Here is a 16,606-nt window from a genome sequence, read left to right as displayed (position 1 = left end):
CTGTTAACTTAAACTCATTTAAAAAGAAATTTTAAAATTGAGTCGGTTATTGGAAAACTTAAATACATGCGAGGCAACTTGGATGTGTGAATTTACTTTTTTTTTTTTTTTAAAGATTTTATTTATTTATTTGACAGACACAGATCACAAGTAGGCAGAGAGGCAGGCAGAGAGAGAGAGCGCGGGAAGCAGACTCCCTGCTGAGCAGAGAGCTCTATCCCAGGAGCTGAAGGCAGAGGCTTGATCCCAGGAGCCGAAGGCAGAGGCTTTAACCCACTCAGCCACCCAGGCGCCCCTGAATTTACTTTTTTGACATAAATTTTGCAAAATCTAAATACAGACCACATATTTCCAATAAAAATTTAGCATCCAAACTGAAATGTGTGGAAGGATAAAATACACAGTAAACTTTTGGGGCTTAGAATGGAAAGGGAATTTTTTCAAGTATCATTTATAATTTTTTATGTGATTCCATGCTGAAATGGTAACATTTTGGACATATGGATTAAGTAAATATAGTTTCAGTTAATTTCTCTTTTTCTCCCCAGTTTCTTTTTTTTTAAGTAATCTCTATGCCCAATGTGGGGTTTGAACTCACAACCCCAAGATCAAGTCACATGTTGCATTGACTGAGCCGGTCAGGCACCCCAAAATTAATTTCATTAAAAAAAAAACAACAACTTCTTAAAATGTGGCTACTAGATACTTAGAAATCACATATGTTGCTCACCTTATATTTCTATCAGACAGCTCCTCTCCAGATGTAAATAAAGGCTGCTAAGAGGGACCTGACTCTGGCTAGGGGTGGAAGAGAGAGATTCACAAGGCAGGGCAGAAGGTTCTCTAGGACAGAGACAAGGCTAGCCTGGTGGCAGAAGCAGGGGTTAGGGGAGACGAGAGAATAGAGATGACTTGACCTGGCAGTGTTAAAAATATGTTTCGGGGGGCAGGCCATGTCTGTTAGTTTATATCCTGAGGCTTAGGTGTCTCTTAGCTACCCCTGGATCTGTACCCCTCAGTGTCCCCTGCTGCCTCCCCCCGGCCCCCACCCCTGCACTGCCATCTTTGCTCATGTGCGGGCAGAGGGGCATGTCTTCTTCCTCCTTGTATTCACAGTATTAACATCATGCCAGAGTTGAAAAAAAGACACTTAGTATTTTGTTGACAGATGGAATGACAGCCCAATTGCTTTTCGCTTCAGCAGGCTAACAAGTGTGTGCTGGGGTGAAGAGATCTTAAGGAGAGAGGACAGGCCCTGAGAGAAGGGGATGGGGAGGGACTAGAGGCTGCTTAGAGGAGACTGACCTCATCCCCTGGGGAAGTTCCGGGGACCCCTAGGAAGTAGAAGGGGACTGTGTTTGTGTCAATCCTGTGACGGCTCCCCAGCCCATCTTCCATTTGGATTTTTTTTTCCAGTAGCTTCCTAACTGGTCTCCTGCTTCCACTGTAGACACCTCAATCTGTTCTCAACATGGCAGCCAGAGGTGTCCTTTAAAGACATGTCAGGTCAGGTGACGACTCAGTCCAAAACCCTTCTCTCAGAGTAAAGCCCTAGTCCCTTAAAATTGCCTATGTGGCAACAGACTCTAAGGTGACCCCCGGGATCCCCACTGCTGTGTATTCATACCCATGTGTGACTCCTGTCCCTTGAGTGTGGACCAAACCTGTGACTTGCTTCTAACCAAGAGAATACAGCAAAGGTGACAGGACAGGTGTGACCACATGTATGTGCTTATTATATAAGAATGCAAAATTGTGGGGTGCCTGGGTGGCTCAGTCGGTTAAGCATCTGCTTAGGCTCAGGATCTGGGGATCCTGGGATCGATCCCAGTGTCTGGCTCCTTGCTCAGAGGGAGCCTGCTTCTCCCTCTCCCTCTGCCCCTCCCCACCATTCATGCACATGTTTTCTCTCTCTCTAATAAATAAATAACATCTTAAAAAAAAAAAGATTTGGGGCACTGGGTGGCTCAGTGGGTAAAGCCTCTGCCTTCGGCTCAGGTCATGATCTCAGGGTCCTGGGATCAAGCCCCGCATTGGGCTCCCTGCTCAGCAGGGAGCAGAGAGCCCCCTCTCTCTCTGCCTGCCTCTCTGCCTACTTGTGATCTCTGTCTGTCAAATAAATAAATAAAATCTTTAAAAAAAAAAGATGCAAAATCGTAATAACGGGTCGCCAGGGGCAAGCCCTTTTGCTGCCTTTGGAGGAGCAGGCTGTAGTGTTGTAAGGTACCTTGTGGAGAGGGCTGGGCTGCAAGGAGCTAAGAGGCCTCCCGTCCACCTCCACAGGAATGGAGGCCTTCCACTCAGCCAGGAACTAAATGCTGCCCTGTGAGGCTGGAAGCAGACCCTTCCCCTGTTAGGCCCCAGATGCGAACCCAGCCCTGGACAACGCTTTTGTTTTTAATTACACTATAATTCACATACCATAAAATTGGCCCTTTAAAAAAATTTTTTGCTCTCAGAGTATAAAATTCAGTGGTTTTTAGTATATTCACGAAGTTGGGCAACCATCACCATGACCCAATCCCAAAATATTTTCATCACAGTAGAAAGAAACTCCACACCCATTCCAGGTCATTACCCGTTCTCCCCTCCCCCCAGCCACCGGAAAGCACTCCTTTCCTTCCTGTCTCTGGGTACATCTGTACCACAGCCTTACAGAGGACCCAGTCCCCTCACACCCAGACTTCTGCCCTCCAGGAACTGTGAGATAATAAATGCGTGGTGTTTTAAACCTCTTAGTTTGTGGTAAAGTTATTGCACAGCATTAAATAGGTAATACAGATTTTGGTGCTGGAAATGGGGGACTCCTGTAACAAATACCAAGGAATATAGGAGTGGGTCTGGAATGGTGTGGTGGGCGGAGCTGGGGGGGGTATTCTGAGGAGGTGGTCGAGAAAGGCTGGATTGCCTGGATTGGACTGTTAGCTGCAATGTGGGTTTACCACCAAGGACTGAAAGGAAGTGAGGATTTCACTGATAGCGACCCCAGGAATGGGTCCTTGTTACTTAGGGGCAGAAAGTTTAGCAACATTGTCTCCTGTAGTTGGTTACATGGAGAGTAGAACATGCAAGTTGGCTCCTATAGTTGAGATGAACAAGGAAAGCACAGAGATGCCTCCAGGTTGCTTCTTGCTGGTTCTAATCAAATGACAGAGGCGAGAGATACGTCGAGGAGGGAAATGGTTAAAAAACTCTTAAATAGGCATGAGGACTTGACGATCTTTTTAAAGATTTTATGTAGTTATTTAAAAGAGAGAGAGCATGAAGGGGGAGCACAGGGAGAGGGAGAAGCAGACTCCCCACTGAGCAGGGAGCCGGATGCAGGACTCGATCCCAGGACCTTGAGATCACGGCCTGAGCCGAAGGCAGACGCTCAACAACTGAGCCACCCATGTGCCCCAGGACTTGATGATTTTGAAAATTCTCAGCCTCCCTACCTAGCAAAAGAGGCTAAAATTAAGAAATGGGCCCCACACACATGAACTAGAGATAAATCCTGGTTTAGGAAAAAAAAAAAAAAAGCAGAGAGTGTGATGATATAATCTTTTGTTAAAACATCGTGAATATCAAAGGATCAGGGTAAGAATTGAGTCATACAAAGGACTGTTTCAAGAGATTAGGGATGTGCTTCCCAGGACCTCTTAATCTGATCATGGGGCCTGAGAAAGTGTGAGTTATCCCCTGGTCATCTCAGCAGGAGCTGGGCAGAGAAGGGCTTATCTCACAAAGATCTGGGGCTTCTGCCTAATGGACTAAACCCCACTGAAATCCACAGACGACACACAAAGTTTTTGAGAAAGCTATTTCAGCAAGCGCACTGCCAGCTTGAATTGCGAGGGACAGAGTACAAAATGAGAGGGGGTTGTAGGGGCCTCCAAATTCTGCTGGCAAGACAAACGCTGGTTAAACTACTCAGATGCAAACACATGCTATCTTTCATGGAAAACAAAGGATGACCCTGAGGGCAGAAGGCCAGAAAGCAGAGCCAAGAGACTTGGAAGTATTCTCAGGTCTTAAAACCTAATCAGGGAACGCCCAACATTAGCCCGGCTGGATTTCAGAACTGGCTGTGGATGAGTGATTCCTCTGTACCTTCCATGTTACCCTTTTTGAAAAAGATTTTATTTATTTGTCAGAGAGAGACAGACACACAGAGCACAAGCAGGGGGAGCAGCAGGCTCCGCACTGAGCAAGAAGCCCGATGTGGGACTTGAACTCAGGACCCCAGGATCACGACCTGAGCTGAAGGCAGACGCTCAACCAACTGAGCCACCCAGATGCCGTCCTGTTGCCTTTTGAACAGGAATATCAATAGCTGTTATCCCACTGTTGTCTGTTTACAGAGGCAGATAACTCCTATCTTTAGTTTTTACAAATCAAGTAAGAGGAACACCTAATAGAAGCTCATCAACACCTAAATCTGATCCAGGCAACTTTCTGGACTTTGACCTTGCGGGGCTGATGGTGAATTTATCTCTCAAGTACAGTGGACATGAGTCAAGGGGGGGGATGGAGGGCAGAGTGGACAGACTCTGAGGTGACCCCCATGACTTCCCACCTCTTTGTACTCACATTGCAAATCACCATTGCATAATCCCCTTCCCTGGGGTGTGGGCGGTCCGTGCCTTGCTTCTAATCAACAAAGTTCAGCAAAGGAGACCCTTTATCTGGGATTACGCATCCATGATTGGGTTACCTAAGATTGTCACACCCATCTTGCCAGGGCACTGTCTCACTTGGGGGCTTTGAAGAAGCAGGGTGCCATGTTGTGAGCCGCCATTATGGAGAGGACCTTGTGGTAAGCAGCTAAGAGATGCTTCCCCTTGACATTCAGCCACCTGAGGCCTTCCATCCAGTGGCCTGCAAACAACTGAATGCTGCCCCATGAACTTGGAAGCAGATCCTCCCCCGGCTGAACCCTAGACAGGAACCCAGCTCTGGCTCGACTTTGACTACGACCTTACAGGAAATCCAGTTAAGGCGTGCCCAGACTTCCAGCCTGCACAAAATGGGAGACAGTGTGTGTCCTCTGAAGCTGCTAAGTCTGTGGTAATTCCTGGCCCAGCGATGGAGCGCAGATACAGCCCCAAGCCTTCCTCAGTCTGAGCCTCCCCACCTGCTCGTCCCCTGCCACTCTGCCCTGGTTCTCTGGAGCCACCTGACCCCTTGCTGGTCTTAGAAACCACCAAGGAAGCACCTGTGTCCTGGTGTTGGCACTTGCCATTCCCTCTTCCTAGGATCCTCTCCCTGCACGTAAATGCATGACTCACTCCCTTGCCTCCTTCGGATTATTGCCTAAATTTTGCCATTGCCGTGAGGTCTTCTTCCTTTGTCACCCTTTTAAAAATTGCACACACCTCCACCTATCCCCGATGCTCCCTACCTCCCTTTCTTCTTTATTTTTCTCTGATCTGGTTATCATCATTCTTGCTTGTTTTATTTTTTACCATTGCCTTCCCAGCTCATGGGATGTGCTCATTAAATACCAGCAGAGAAAATAAATGAACCGTGGGGATTCGGAGATGTTGGAGATGGCTAGGATAATGAAAAGGAATAGCCTGTAAGGCTGGGGGACATTTTCTGGCTGGTAGATTTCTGTGGAGTCTAACTTCTAAGATACTTTTCCCAGACATACTCCTTATTATAGAAAATCCGATCCTGCAAGTTAGAGTCGCCTATGGGTCTCCCCCTATGTTCTACAAAATCGCAACGACTATATACATCGAATTACTTGAGGCATGTAAAGGGAGTAACTCCTAGTAAGTGGTCAGCAGTGATGGATCTGCTTCTCATCTGGTCCATTAGACACACAAGGACATCCAGGTCCAGAGAAGTCAGTCAAGTTGACCAAGATCACTCATTCATATTATTCCGGATCTAGAAACCAGAAAGGAGGTCTCCTAACTCACAGTCCACAGCTGGAGAAGGGGCTTACCATGAAAGCTTTTCTAGGAGGTGTCACCCACTGGAGTGGGAGACAGCGGCTGGGGGTTCAAATCCAGCTCTGCCACCGAAGTACCACATATCCCGGGCAAGCTTTGTCCACCTGGTGGAGAAGCTGATGTTACTCACTGAGCTGAAGGCAGGTCACTTTCCCACCAGACAGAGAAGATGAGGGAGCTGCCATTTGCCGGATGCTGGAGGCCCCTGGTGGGCACACGGAAAGGCAAGAAGCCCTGACCCACAGAGGAGCTGGCCAGACACAGGAAACTGGGGAAACCACAGGCCTTTCTCTGTTGGTCTTCCAGTGCACTTCTCTCCCCTTCCTTCCTCCTTCTGCCCGACTTCCTCCTCTGTTCCGCCCTTCCTTCTCTCTCGTTTCCTCTTTTCTTTATCTTCACCTGTCTGGTTTCTCAGTGCCTCTGCCTCCGTCCTGCTCCTTCCAGAGCCCCTCTTCCTGACTTTCTCAGCCTCCTCCAGCCCAGCCTTTGGGGGCCAGCACTCCCCTCCCCAAACCCCAGAGCTGGGTGTGGTCTACGGGAAGTTTCCACCAACTCTGTGGAGAGTGTGTGCACGGACTGAAGTAATTCCTGTGCGTGGGGAGTGCTTTGCTCAGATTTCTCTCTGGTCAGGTCAGTGACTGAGATGTCTGCCCTGGGGTCCACACTCCAGAGACCAGGTAGAGCCAGAGGTCGGGAGTGCAGTGTGAGAAAACCAGTCCTAACCTAGCTGTGTGACTTTGGGCAAGTCCCCTAACTTCTCTGAGCCCCACCTTCCTTATGTGCAAAATGGAAATAATAATACCTACCTCATTCTTTATTTTGAGGATTCAGTTCAATCCAATCAACATTTCCCTGGCGATTCCAGTGTGCCAGGCACAGAGTTAGTTGCAGAGGAAAACAAAGATGGATTATATATGTGCTCAAAACTCAAGGCAACTGGGAGAAACCGACATTTGTCTTAACCTTTATTCAAGCAGAATGAAAAATGCTAAAGAGAGGTGTAGGAAAATGTGCTACGGGACCAAAAAGGAATATGCGATGAGCTCTGATGAGGAAGAAAGTTGAGATTTTTCAGAAGTGTGCTGTCAGACAGAATCGTGACAGGCAAAGGGGTGAGGGAAAGACAAAGGTGGAGGAAAGGATTGGAGTCAAGCTTTGTAAGCATGAAGAGGGATGGTGTTTGGAGGAATGTCCCGCTTTGGCGGGGATGTAGGATGTGGGGACGTACACATGCAGCGAGAGGCAAGAAAGATAATTGGTGTCCCATCATGGCAGGATTTTTTAGCCTTTTAAACCTTTCTGACGGTGATCCACAGCAAGAAATCCATGTCCCATCTCTGGTCAGTACATCCATCTACATACCTATGTGTGGACAGACCTAACTGAATCAGACACTTGAAGAGATAATATTTAACCTTCACACACGTGATACACTCTACTTTCTTTTCTATTTGATTTCATATTTTTAAATAACCCATTACACTGATCTCATGATCTACTACTGCCTGCATTTTACAAAGCACTGTCTAGGCAATGGGAAACAGCTGAAGATCTTCTGAAGGTAGTGGCACAGCGTCCTTGGTCCGAGAAGCCCCTCTTGCGGCAGGGAGGGGAGTGGGGAGAAGGGGTGGGATGAGAGGCAGAGTGAGCCATCACATAGCTGCGGTCACAGTCCAGAGAGAGCTCATCCATCACCAGGACTGGGACGGATCAATGAGCTCCAGGAAGAGCTCTAAATGTAGTTGTCCTCAGCAAATGCTTCTGGAGGTGAGAAGTGGAAAGTGCTGTCTGCGGTGATGATGAGCTCCCTGGAAAATAAGGGCAGGGGACTATTTCTCCCCTGGAACAGACCTCATGGTGGCTCCCTAGGTGTCCGGTGGGCCCAGACAGAACCCCCAACCCGGGCCTGTCATCTTGCGAGGGCTTCCACTGGGTACAGTGAAGACTGGTGGAGAAAATATGGCAGGAGGCCATTCTCAGGGGGATCCCCATCCCCTCCATTCTAAGTGCACACTCTTCTCTGTTCTTCGCCACAAAGAACAGCACATGGTTTTCAAGCCCAGGCCCTAACCTCAGGCTGCTGCCTGTCTTCCTCAAAGAATAAGAGTTGGGGTCCTACTCTCTGCCTCATCATTATGCTCAGCCCCGGGGCCAGGCCCCTGGAAGGGACAGACCAAAAAGAACAAGTACCTTAATACCACATAGTTCTAGCTTCCAGCCTCAGTTTTTACTACTTAGTAGCTATGTGATCTTGGGAAAGTCATTTCACTTCTCTGAGGCCCATTTTCCTCACATGTAAGTTGGGGATAACCACACCTCTTAGCCATTGGTAAGATCAGTGCCCCCTGGTTCTCTTCGATTCTCTCTATCCTCTTCACTTAGTGAACCTTGTCGATACCCACGGCTTCAATTTAAACACATTTTTACTAAAGTATAACTTACATAAGTATAACTCTCCCATTTTTTAGTGCAGAGTTCTGAGTTTTGACACATGGGTGTGGTCAAGTGCTCACCACCACAATCGAGACAGAGAACACTTTCATCTATCCCCAAATCCATGTTCTCCCACCCCTTCGAAGTCAGTCCACCCCGCTCCGCTCTCCATACTGCTCATCTGATGTCCATCACTGAAGATTAGTTTTGCCTGTTCTAGAACATCACCGAGGTTGAAATATATCTATGCACCCTGTTACATCTAACTTCCTTCACTAAGCTTAATATTTCTGAAGTTCATGCACATTGTTATGTGCACCTGTAGTTTGTGTGTTTTTGTTAAAAAGCAGGATTCCATTGGATGCGTGCGGTGCCACTTGTCATCCATTCAACAACTGATATGCATTGGAGTTGGTTCCATTTTGGGTTGTTGTGAATGAAACTGCCGTGAACATTATTTTTCAAGTCTTCATGAGGACAAATGTTTTAGTTCTTTTGGGTAAATAGGGAGGAGTTCAATTGCTGGGTTGTATGGTAAGTATACATTTAACTTTGGAAGAAATGGCCTTGCTGTTTTCCAGAATGGTTGAACAGTTCTACATGTCTGCCAATACTATACCAGAGTTCTGGTCATTCTACATCCTGCCCAACATTTTGTTCTGCTGGGCTCTTAAAATTTCAGCCATTCTGGTGAAATGGTATGTCATTGTTGTCTTCATTATGGATTTCTTTTTTTTTTTAAGATTTTATTTATTTATTTGACAGAGAGAGATCACAAGTAGGCAGAGAGGCAGGCAGAGAGAGAGGGGGAAAAAGGCTCCCCACTGAGCAGAGAGCCCGATGCGGGGCTCAATCCCAGGACCCTGAGATCATGACCTGAGCCGAAGGCAGAGGCTTAACCCACTGAGCCATCCAGATGTCCCTTGATTTTGGATTTCTTTAATGACTGATGATATCCCATGTTTTGTGTACTTACTTATTGGCTCTCTGGATAATCTGTTTGGTAAAGTGCCTATTCTAGCCTTTTGCACGGCTGCAAATTTTATTCTTTTTATTTTTATTTTTTTAACATTTTGTTTATTTATTTGACAGAGAGAGAGTACAAGCAGGGGGAAAGGCAGGTAGAGGGAGAGGGAGAAGCAGGCTCCCTGTGGAGCCTCGATGTGGGACTCGATTCCATGACCCTGGGATCATGACCTGAGCCGAAGGCAGACGCTTGACCAACGGGGTCACCCAGGCGTCCCTGCAAATTTTATTTTAAGATTTTATTTATTGATTGATTAAAAAATGTTTTTAAAGATTTTATTTATTTATTTGACAGAGAGAGAGAGAGATCACAAGAGGCAGAGAGGCAGATAGAGAGAGAGAGGGGGAAGCAGGCTCCTCGTTGAGCAGACAGCCCAATGCAGGGATCGATCCGGAACCCTGGGATCATGACCTAAGCCGGAGGCAGAGCCTTTAACCCACTGAGCCCCCCAGGCGCCCCAAGATTTTATTTATTTACTTGAGATAAAGAGGGAGAGAAAGAGGGTGAGAGAGCCCAAGCATTGGGGGAGGGGCAAAGGGAGAGGGAGGAGCAGACTGCCCACTGAGCAGGGAGCTTCACACAAGGCTCCATTCCAGGACCCGGGGATCATGACCTGAGCTGAAAGCAGACGCTTACCCGACTGAGCTGCCCAGGCGCCCACCATTTATATTTATAGTATATGATGTAAATTCTAAATGGAAATGTGAGCATTTAAGTCATATGTGAAATCATTAAAATCATAAACTCACATTTCATAGCTTGTACACGTGTATGGATTTTGTATTTACAGTTCAATGGAAATGCGGCACAAAACTCAAATGTTTTTATTTCACTACTTGACACGCGCACATTCTACCCACATGCTGTGCCTTCGGGTTACTGATGAGTCCGGCAGGACTGAAAGGAAAAAGAGCTGTAGGTCACTCTGTCTCTCCCCATCATTCTGCGTCATCATTTTCAGCCCAAGCGTTGGTTAATAGAAGGATGTAACAACTGTTGGAAAGGATATGATAGGCTCCCGTGGTCATTTGTGTGTCCTCAGATGTCACTGCCTTCTTTCTTACAGTGTAAGTTCTGGTTTGGATGGACAGTGTGGCCTCTCAGATCTTTGGATGTCCCTGTCATCCGTCATTGACCAAATACCCTCCTTGTGCTCCCTCCATAGCATGGGGTCCACCACAATTCTGTGCTCCCAGGTCATTGAAAAAGCTGCATGGGAGTGGGTGTCTAGGAATGGCAGATACTCATATGACACAGATCTCCTCTGTGTGCATGCTCCTTTGTCTCACCGGACTTCAGTTAGAAAACACACATTTCCAGGGGTGCCTGTGTGGCTCAGTGGGTTGAGCCTCTGCCTTCGGCTCGGGTCATGATCTCAGGGTCCTGGGATCGAGCCCGGCGTCGGGCTCTTTGCTCAGCGGGGAACCTGCTTCCCCCCTCTCTCTCTGCCTGCCTCTCTGCCTACTTGTGATCTCTTTCTCTCTGTCAAATGGATTAGTAAAATCTTAAAAAAAAAAAAAAAAAGAAAACACACATTTCCAGTGAAAACTATTAATGATTTCAAGATGGTGACAGCAGAGCATTAAATCAAGTACAAGGCTCTCGAAAGCACGGGAGCCTGTGGGGCTGCCCAGGTCCCACACTCCTGAAGGTGGCCCTGGCAAACACTCATAGCATTCAATAAATACACAGGACATAATTGAAGGGTTGTCACTTGATACAAGAGACAGTTTACTTGGTTTTGATGAACACTGAAAACCTCCCTCTTTGGGACATGTGGGCAGCTCAGTCGGTTAAGCGTCTGCCTTCAGCTCAGGTCATGATCCCAGGGTCCTGGGATAGAGTCCTGCATGGAGCTCCCTGCTCAAGGGGGAGTCTGCTTCTCCCTCTGCCTGTTGCTCCTCCTGCTTGTGTTTTCTCTCTCTCTCTCTCTCTCTCTCTGGCAAATAAATGAATAAAAATCTTCAAAAAAATAAATAAAATAAATAAAACCCTCCCTCTTCTAACACCTTGGAGACTCGGGGGGACACTACTGCCTAGAATTCCCTGTCCTGGGGAGAGACACTTCCTCTAATATTTCAAGTGGAGTAAGAGAGAAGGGAGTGAGGGGGCAGAGGAAGCCTGACAAGACTCGCCTGTCAATTAATCACCGCACTTTGCACCGACAGCGTGTACCATATTGTAGCCTGCGCTCTTAAGACACAGCCTAAGTGTGAATTAAGCTTCACAGCTCACTGCCTTCATCCACCTCCTCCCCGCCTTTCAGCCTCCTCCCTGGCTGCAAGAGAGAGCTGGAGGTGCTACTTCATTAGCAGAGGGCCTCTGGGACCCATCCTGCTGGGGATGGGAGTAGAGCAGTTCAGCCAAGGTCAGACTCACAGGCTGCTGGGGGGATGCTCCAGTTCCTTGCCTCTGGCCTTGGCCTCCACTCCACAGTTTCGCATGTGCAGAAAGATCTCTGAGGGGTGCCTGGGTGGCTCAGTGGGTTAAGCCGCTGCCTTTGGCTCAGGTCATGATCTCAGGGTCCTGGGATCGAGTCCCACATCGGGCTCTCTGCTCAGCAGGGAGCCTGCTTCCCTCTCTCTCTCTGCCTGCCTCTCTGTCTACTTGTGATCTCTGTCTGTCAAATAAATAAATAAAATCTTTAAAAAAAAAAAAAAAAGAAAGATCTCTGAGGATTGCAAAGGCCAAGAGTTAGGAGACCTCACCTCAGGATCCGGCTTTGCTCTACGCACTCCATTGTGTGGCCTGAGGCAAGTGAGGTTTCCTTCCTGGGTTGGATTTTCTCCTCTGTAGAGTAAGAAAATGAACTAGATAAGTGGCCTACAAGCAGTGTTCCCAGAAGTTCCAATGTCTCAAACATTTCACTGGCTAGAGGAAGAGAGAGTCTCCCCAACTTCAGTCAGTGGGAATAATAATAATGATAAGGATGACAACAGTAAAAATAATGGTGGCAGACACTCAGAGAGGACTCACTGCTCCAAGTGTTAGGTGCTTTGTGTGCATTAATTCATTTAGTCATCACAATATTCCTATAAGATGGATTTTACCCTTTTTCAGATGGGGAAAGGAGGAACTAAATTAAATGACTTGCTCAGGGTCACACAGCTAATAAATGGTGGAGCGGGGATTTGAACCCTGGCTCTAGAATGCACCTACTTAAACATACTCTTCCCATTTTATCTAACAACTTGCCTATCCATCCAACAATCCATCCACCAATCTATCCATCCAACCATCCATCTATCCCACCATCTGAGTTCTGTGTAAGAGTTCATATGATTAAAAGGATTCTGCTGAAAAAATTATAAAAAAGATAATAAAAATTTAAAAACTACCAAATGTCACCATTCAAACTGGAGAAACCCCAGGGGGTGGGGTGCTGTGACTGCTTCCCATTTCCTGGGTCATTCTTAGAGCAGTTTCTGTGGGTTGGGGGTGATGAAGAGTTGGCAGCAATCAGAAACAGAATATTTTAAAACAATCTGTCAAATGTGACACCCACAGCTTGTACGTAGACAGACGCTACGTAGGAAAGCTCAGGCAGTTTGGATCTGGTCTCCCCCCTCCTTCCCTCTCTCTCATCGCTTGCTCTCCTCCAGGGAAAACAAAGCTGGAGGGGGTTTAGGGATTGACTTGGATAATGAGACTTCAGAAGGCTGAACTCAGACCAATGGGAGAGAAGGGAAAGGAAGGCAGATCACAGCCCAATATCAGAAACACCTTCCTAGCTTTTTGGTATCCTAAAATTAGAGAACCATCTTGTGATGGTTAGGGACTTGTTTGTTGTGGGAAAATTTGGGCAGAGCCTGGTGACCAAGAACGATGTGGGTGGGGGGAATGTCTGCATTTGGGTGTTAGGGTGTCCTAGGGTAGGTGAGGTCTGGGGTCCTTTCTCCTAGATCCAGTGATTATACCTCCAGAATGTCAGACTCCTGAGGTCCAGAGAAGGCGAGATGCTGGCCCTAGCTTGGTAGCTTTTCAGGAGGAGAGAGAACAAATGAGAACCAGTAGCCAGGGTTCTAGACAGGCAGCTGGAGCTTGAAGCTTTCTCAGGTATTGTCAATGACCATCCACCCCCCTGCAGAGTGTCAAAGAAGGAGGAAAATTCTTCCTGTGCTCTTCTCACTACAGGTTTTTCTGGATTGTCTCAGTGTGCTTTTCATGGAGGCTATGACCTTCTCCAAATTCAAGACAGGCCATTTGCTGGGGCTAGAGATGAGGAACAGTGAGAGAGGGGTGCTCTACCTTCAGCCCAGCCCACGAGTTCTGTTTGGGTCTGGGTTTACTGCCCCCAAAATTTGTTTACTACTTTCCAGCTCATACAGAACATTCATGGATGTGAGCTCAGGGGATACTAACATGGACCTATTTGACAGATGAGGATGGGAAGCTCAGAGAGAGTAAGTGACTCACCCATGTACCATGACCAGAAGGGTAAAAATCAGACTTCTAACTCCAGGAAAATCTTTACCACTCCTCCTAAATGTTAAAAACTGTTGAACATTTACTCTATGGCAGGTATTGTGCTTCTACAACAACCCACAATACCCATCTCCTAGAGATTCTGACCCGTTAGATAACTTCCCCAAGTTCACATAGGCGAGAAGGGGCAGAATGATGGTTCAAACCCACATCTGCCTTTTCTAGAACTCATGTTCTTTTCATGACTCTGTTCCATTCCTAAATCTAGAGAAGTCCCAAGAAAATGGTATCTTGGGAGAGGGGGGTTTGAGGGGGTCTGTTCTAGCCAGAAGGCTTGAGATGCCTTCAGAATGTCTCAGACCTGGCAGGACTGACATAAACCATCAGGTGGGCAATAGGGATGGATAGGGCTTCCCTAGCCCAAAGGCCAACTGCAAGAAGGCCTCAGAGACTCCTTCTGAGGCCCATAGTATGAACTGTATCCCCTCAACTGACCTTTGCTATGTGAGATGTGGACAAAGTCACCTCTGGGCTCCTGGGTGGCTCAGTCAGTTAAGTGTCTGTCTTTGGCTCAGGTCATGATTTCAGGGTTCTGGGATCAAGTCCCATATCCAGCTCCTTGTTAAGCAGGAAGCCTGCTTCTACCTCTGCCTGCTGCTCCCCCTGCTGTGCTCTTTCTCTCTGACAAATAAATAAATAAAATCTTAGAAAAATAAAAAAGTCACCTCCCAGGTTGCATTTCAGGGAAGCTCTGGCTGAAAACCCCCGAGCAGCCTGGTGCCAGTGGGATTTCTGGCTCTGATATTTATTAGTCCTGGGCAAGTCACTATTTTTTTTAGGGGGGGGTATAAGGAGAAAGAAAATCACTAGTAGGATCCCATGCCCAGCACAAGCCCAATGTGGGATTTGATCTCACGACCTGAACCAAAGTCAAGAGTCAGATGCTCAACCAGCCGAGCCCCCCAGGCGCCCTGAAAGTCATTATTTCTTTGTGCCCCTCTTCCCTCTCCTGTAAAATGGGATTAATAAAAATACTCCATGGGCATTTTGTGAGGACTAAATGAGATTGTGTATCTGTGAAAGTACTTTATACGTAATACAGCAGTAACCACTCAGTAATAAAGCTGATTTTTACTGGACATGTGCTCTGTGCCAGACATTGTTCTAAGTCTAAGTCTGAAGCTTTACATGCTTTCTTTCATTTAATCACACACACAAGTACAAGGTCATTGCTGGTCAACACTCCCCCCAAATATTCCCTCTATGTTTTATGCCCTAATATGTGGTGCAAAGAAAAAGGGGTACAGGCTTAGAATAGGAGACTTGGATTTCAGTCTTGGTTCTGGCTTGGCTGGCTGTGTAACTTTAAGAGAGCTACCTGTTGGGGCCGATTCCTCGTTAAAACCTGTTAAACCCCTAGGGCCTGCCTGGGTCTACTTAGCCATAGTGACCCCATGTTGCCTAGGTAGACATTTTGTTGTTTAATAAATGCCTCAGCAGTTACTGTTGCTAAAACACATACCTAAAACAAGGCCATTTTGTTGTTTAATAAACACTTCGGCAGTTACTAGGATCGGTTCCAGGTAACCGTTACTAAAACACACAGGTAGGATACATCCAATCAGCCAAACCCACATACATAGAGGTCTGCTGTTGTGCCCTATAAAACTAGCCTGTGAGACCAAAGCGGGGTCGCTCTCTTTGGAGGTGGCCCTGGCCGGTCAGTCTGACTTCTAATGCTTGGCATAGAATAAAGCTTTACATAACTTTCACTTTGTTTCAGTCTCATTCCCCTGGCCGGTCAGTCTAACTTCCAATGCTTGGCATAGAATAAGGCTTTGCATAACTTTCACTTTGTCTCGGTCTGGTTCCTTTGATAACGGACCCAACACTACCCACCCTCTCTGAGCCTCATTTGCCACATCTGAAAAATCTTGCTTATCACTCACTGAGAAGCAAGTAAAATAAATACCTGTGATTGCACTTCACATGTCCTATTTATCCTTAAAATAACCTATGATGTGGATTTGGTTATTATCTCCAATTCATAGTTGAGGAAACCAAGGCCCAGAGATATTTAAGGGCATTAAGCGAAATACGAGTGCTGGCTAGGATTATCGTCGCTATTATCATACAACAATAAGGCAAAGGAGAGGCCGCATTTGCTTTACTTCCCTATAGGCTGATAGCCTGATGTATTTCCAGTCCTGGCAACAGTATACATAAGAAATATGTGTGAGCCAGGAGAACTTCTGTTCGCCTGTGGGGCTTTGTTGCTGTTCTGCCCAGAGGCAGAGAGCTAGATGAAACGATCCTGAAGGCCTGGTCCAGTGGTTTACAAGCCGTCACATCTGGGCAGAAGCAACTGCCACTATTCCCCCCTACCGTCCCCTGCCTGTCTGGAGAACTATCCAATTAAAGTGAGGTGTGACATCTGTGGACCTTCTGTGCTGATGGGAGAGGATTTCCCACCAGGGTCTTGCAGCCCGTGGGCAGCGATGGCAGCATCCTCAGTTCTTGTCAAATAGGTGGGGAAGAAGAGAGGTACCGACCGAATCCGTACCCTGAACCAGAAAACCAAATGCTTTTCTGCTATTCCTGCAGGGAGCCATTGGCCATCAAAGGCATCATTAATATCCCTTCTGCTTCCATAAAATTGCCCTAGAATTATGACTTTACAGATTTATGTGTCATAGTTAGGGGGAAATGTAGGAATGGCTTTGTTCTACAATCTGTTTTTGAACATTTTATTGTTGATTACATAGCTGCATGTAGAAAA

Source organism: Enhydra lutris, unplaced genomic scaffold (assembly GCF_002288905.1).
Source record: "Enhydra lutris kenyoni isolate GAN:26980312 unplaced genomic scaffold, ASM228890v2 scaffoldscaffold69, whole genome shotgun sequence".
Lineage (NCBI taxonomy): Eukaryota > Metazoa > Chordata > Mammalia > Carnivora > Mustelidae > Enhydra > Enhydra lutris.
Note: the sequence above shows the minus strand (reverse complement) of the source record.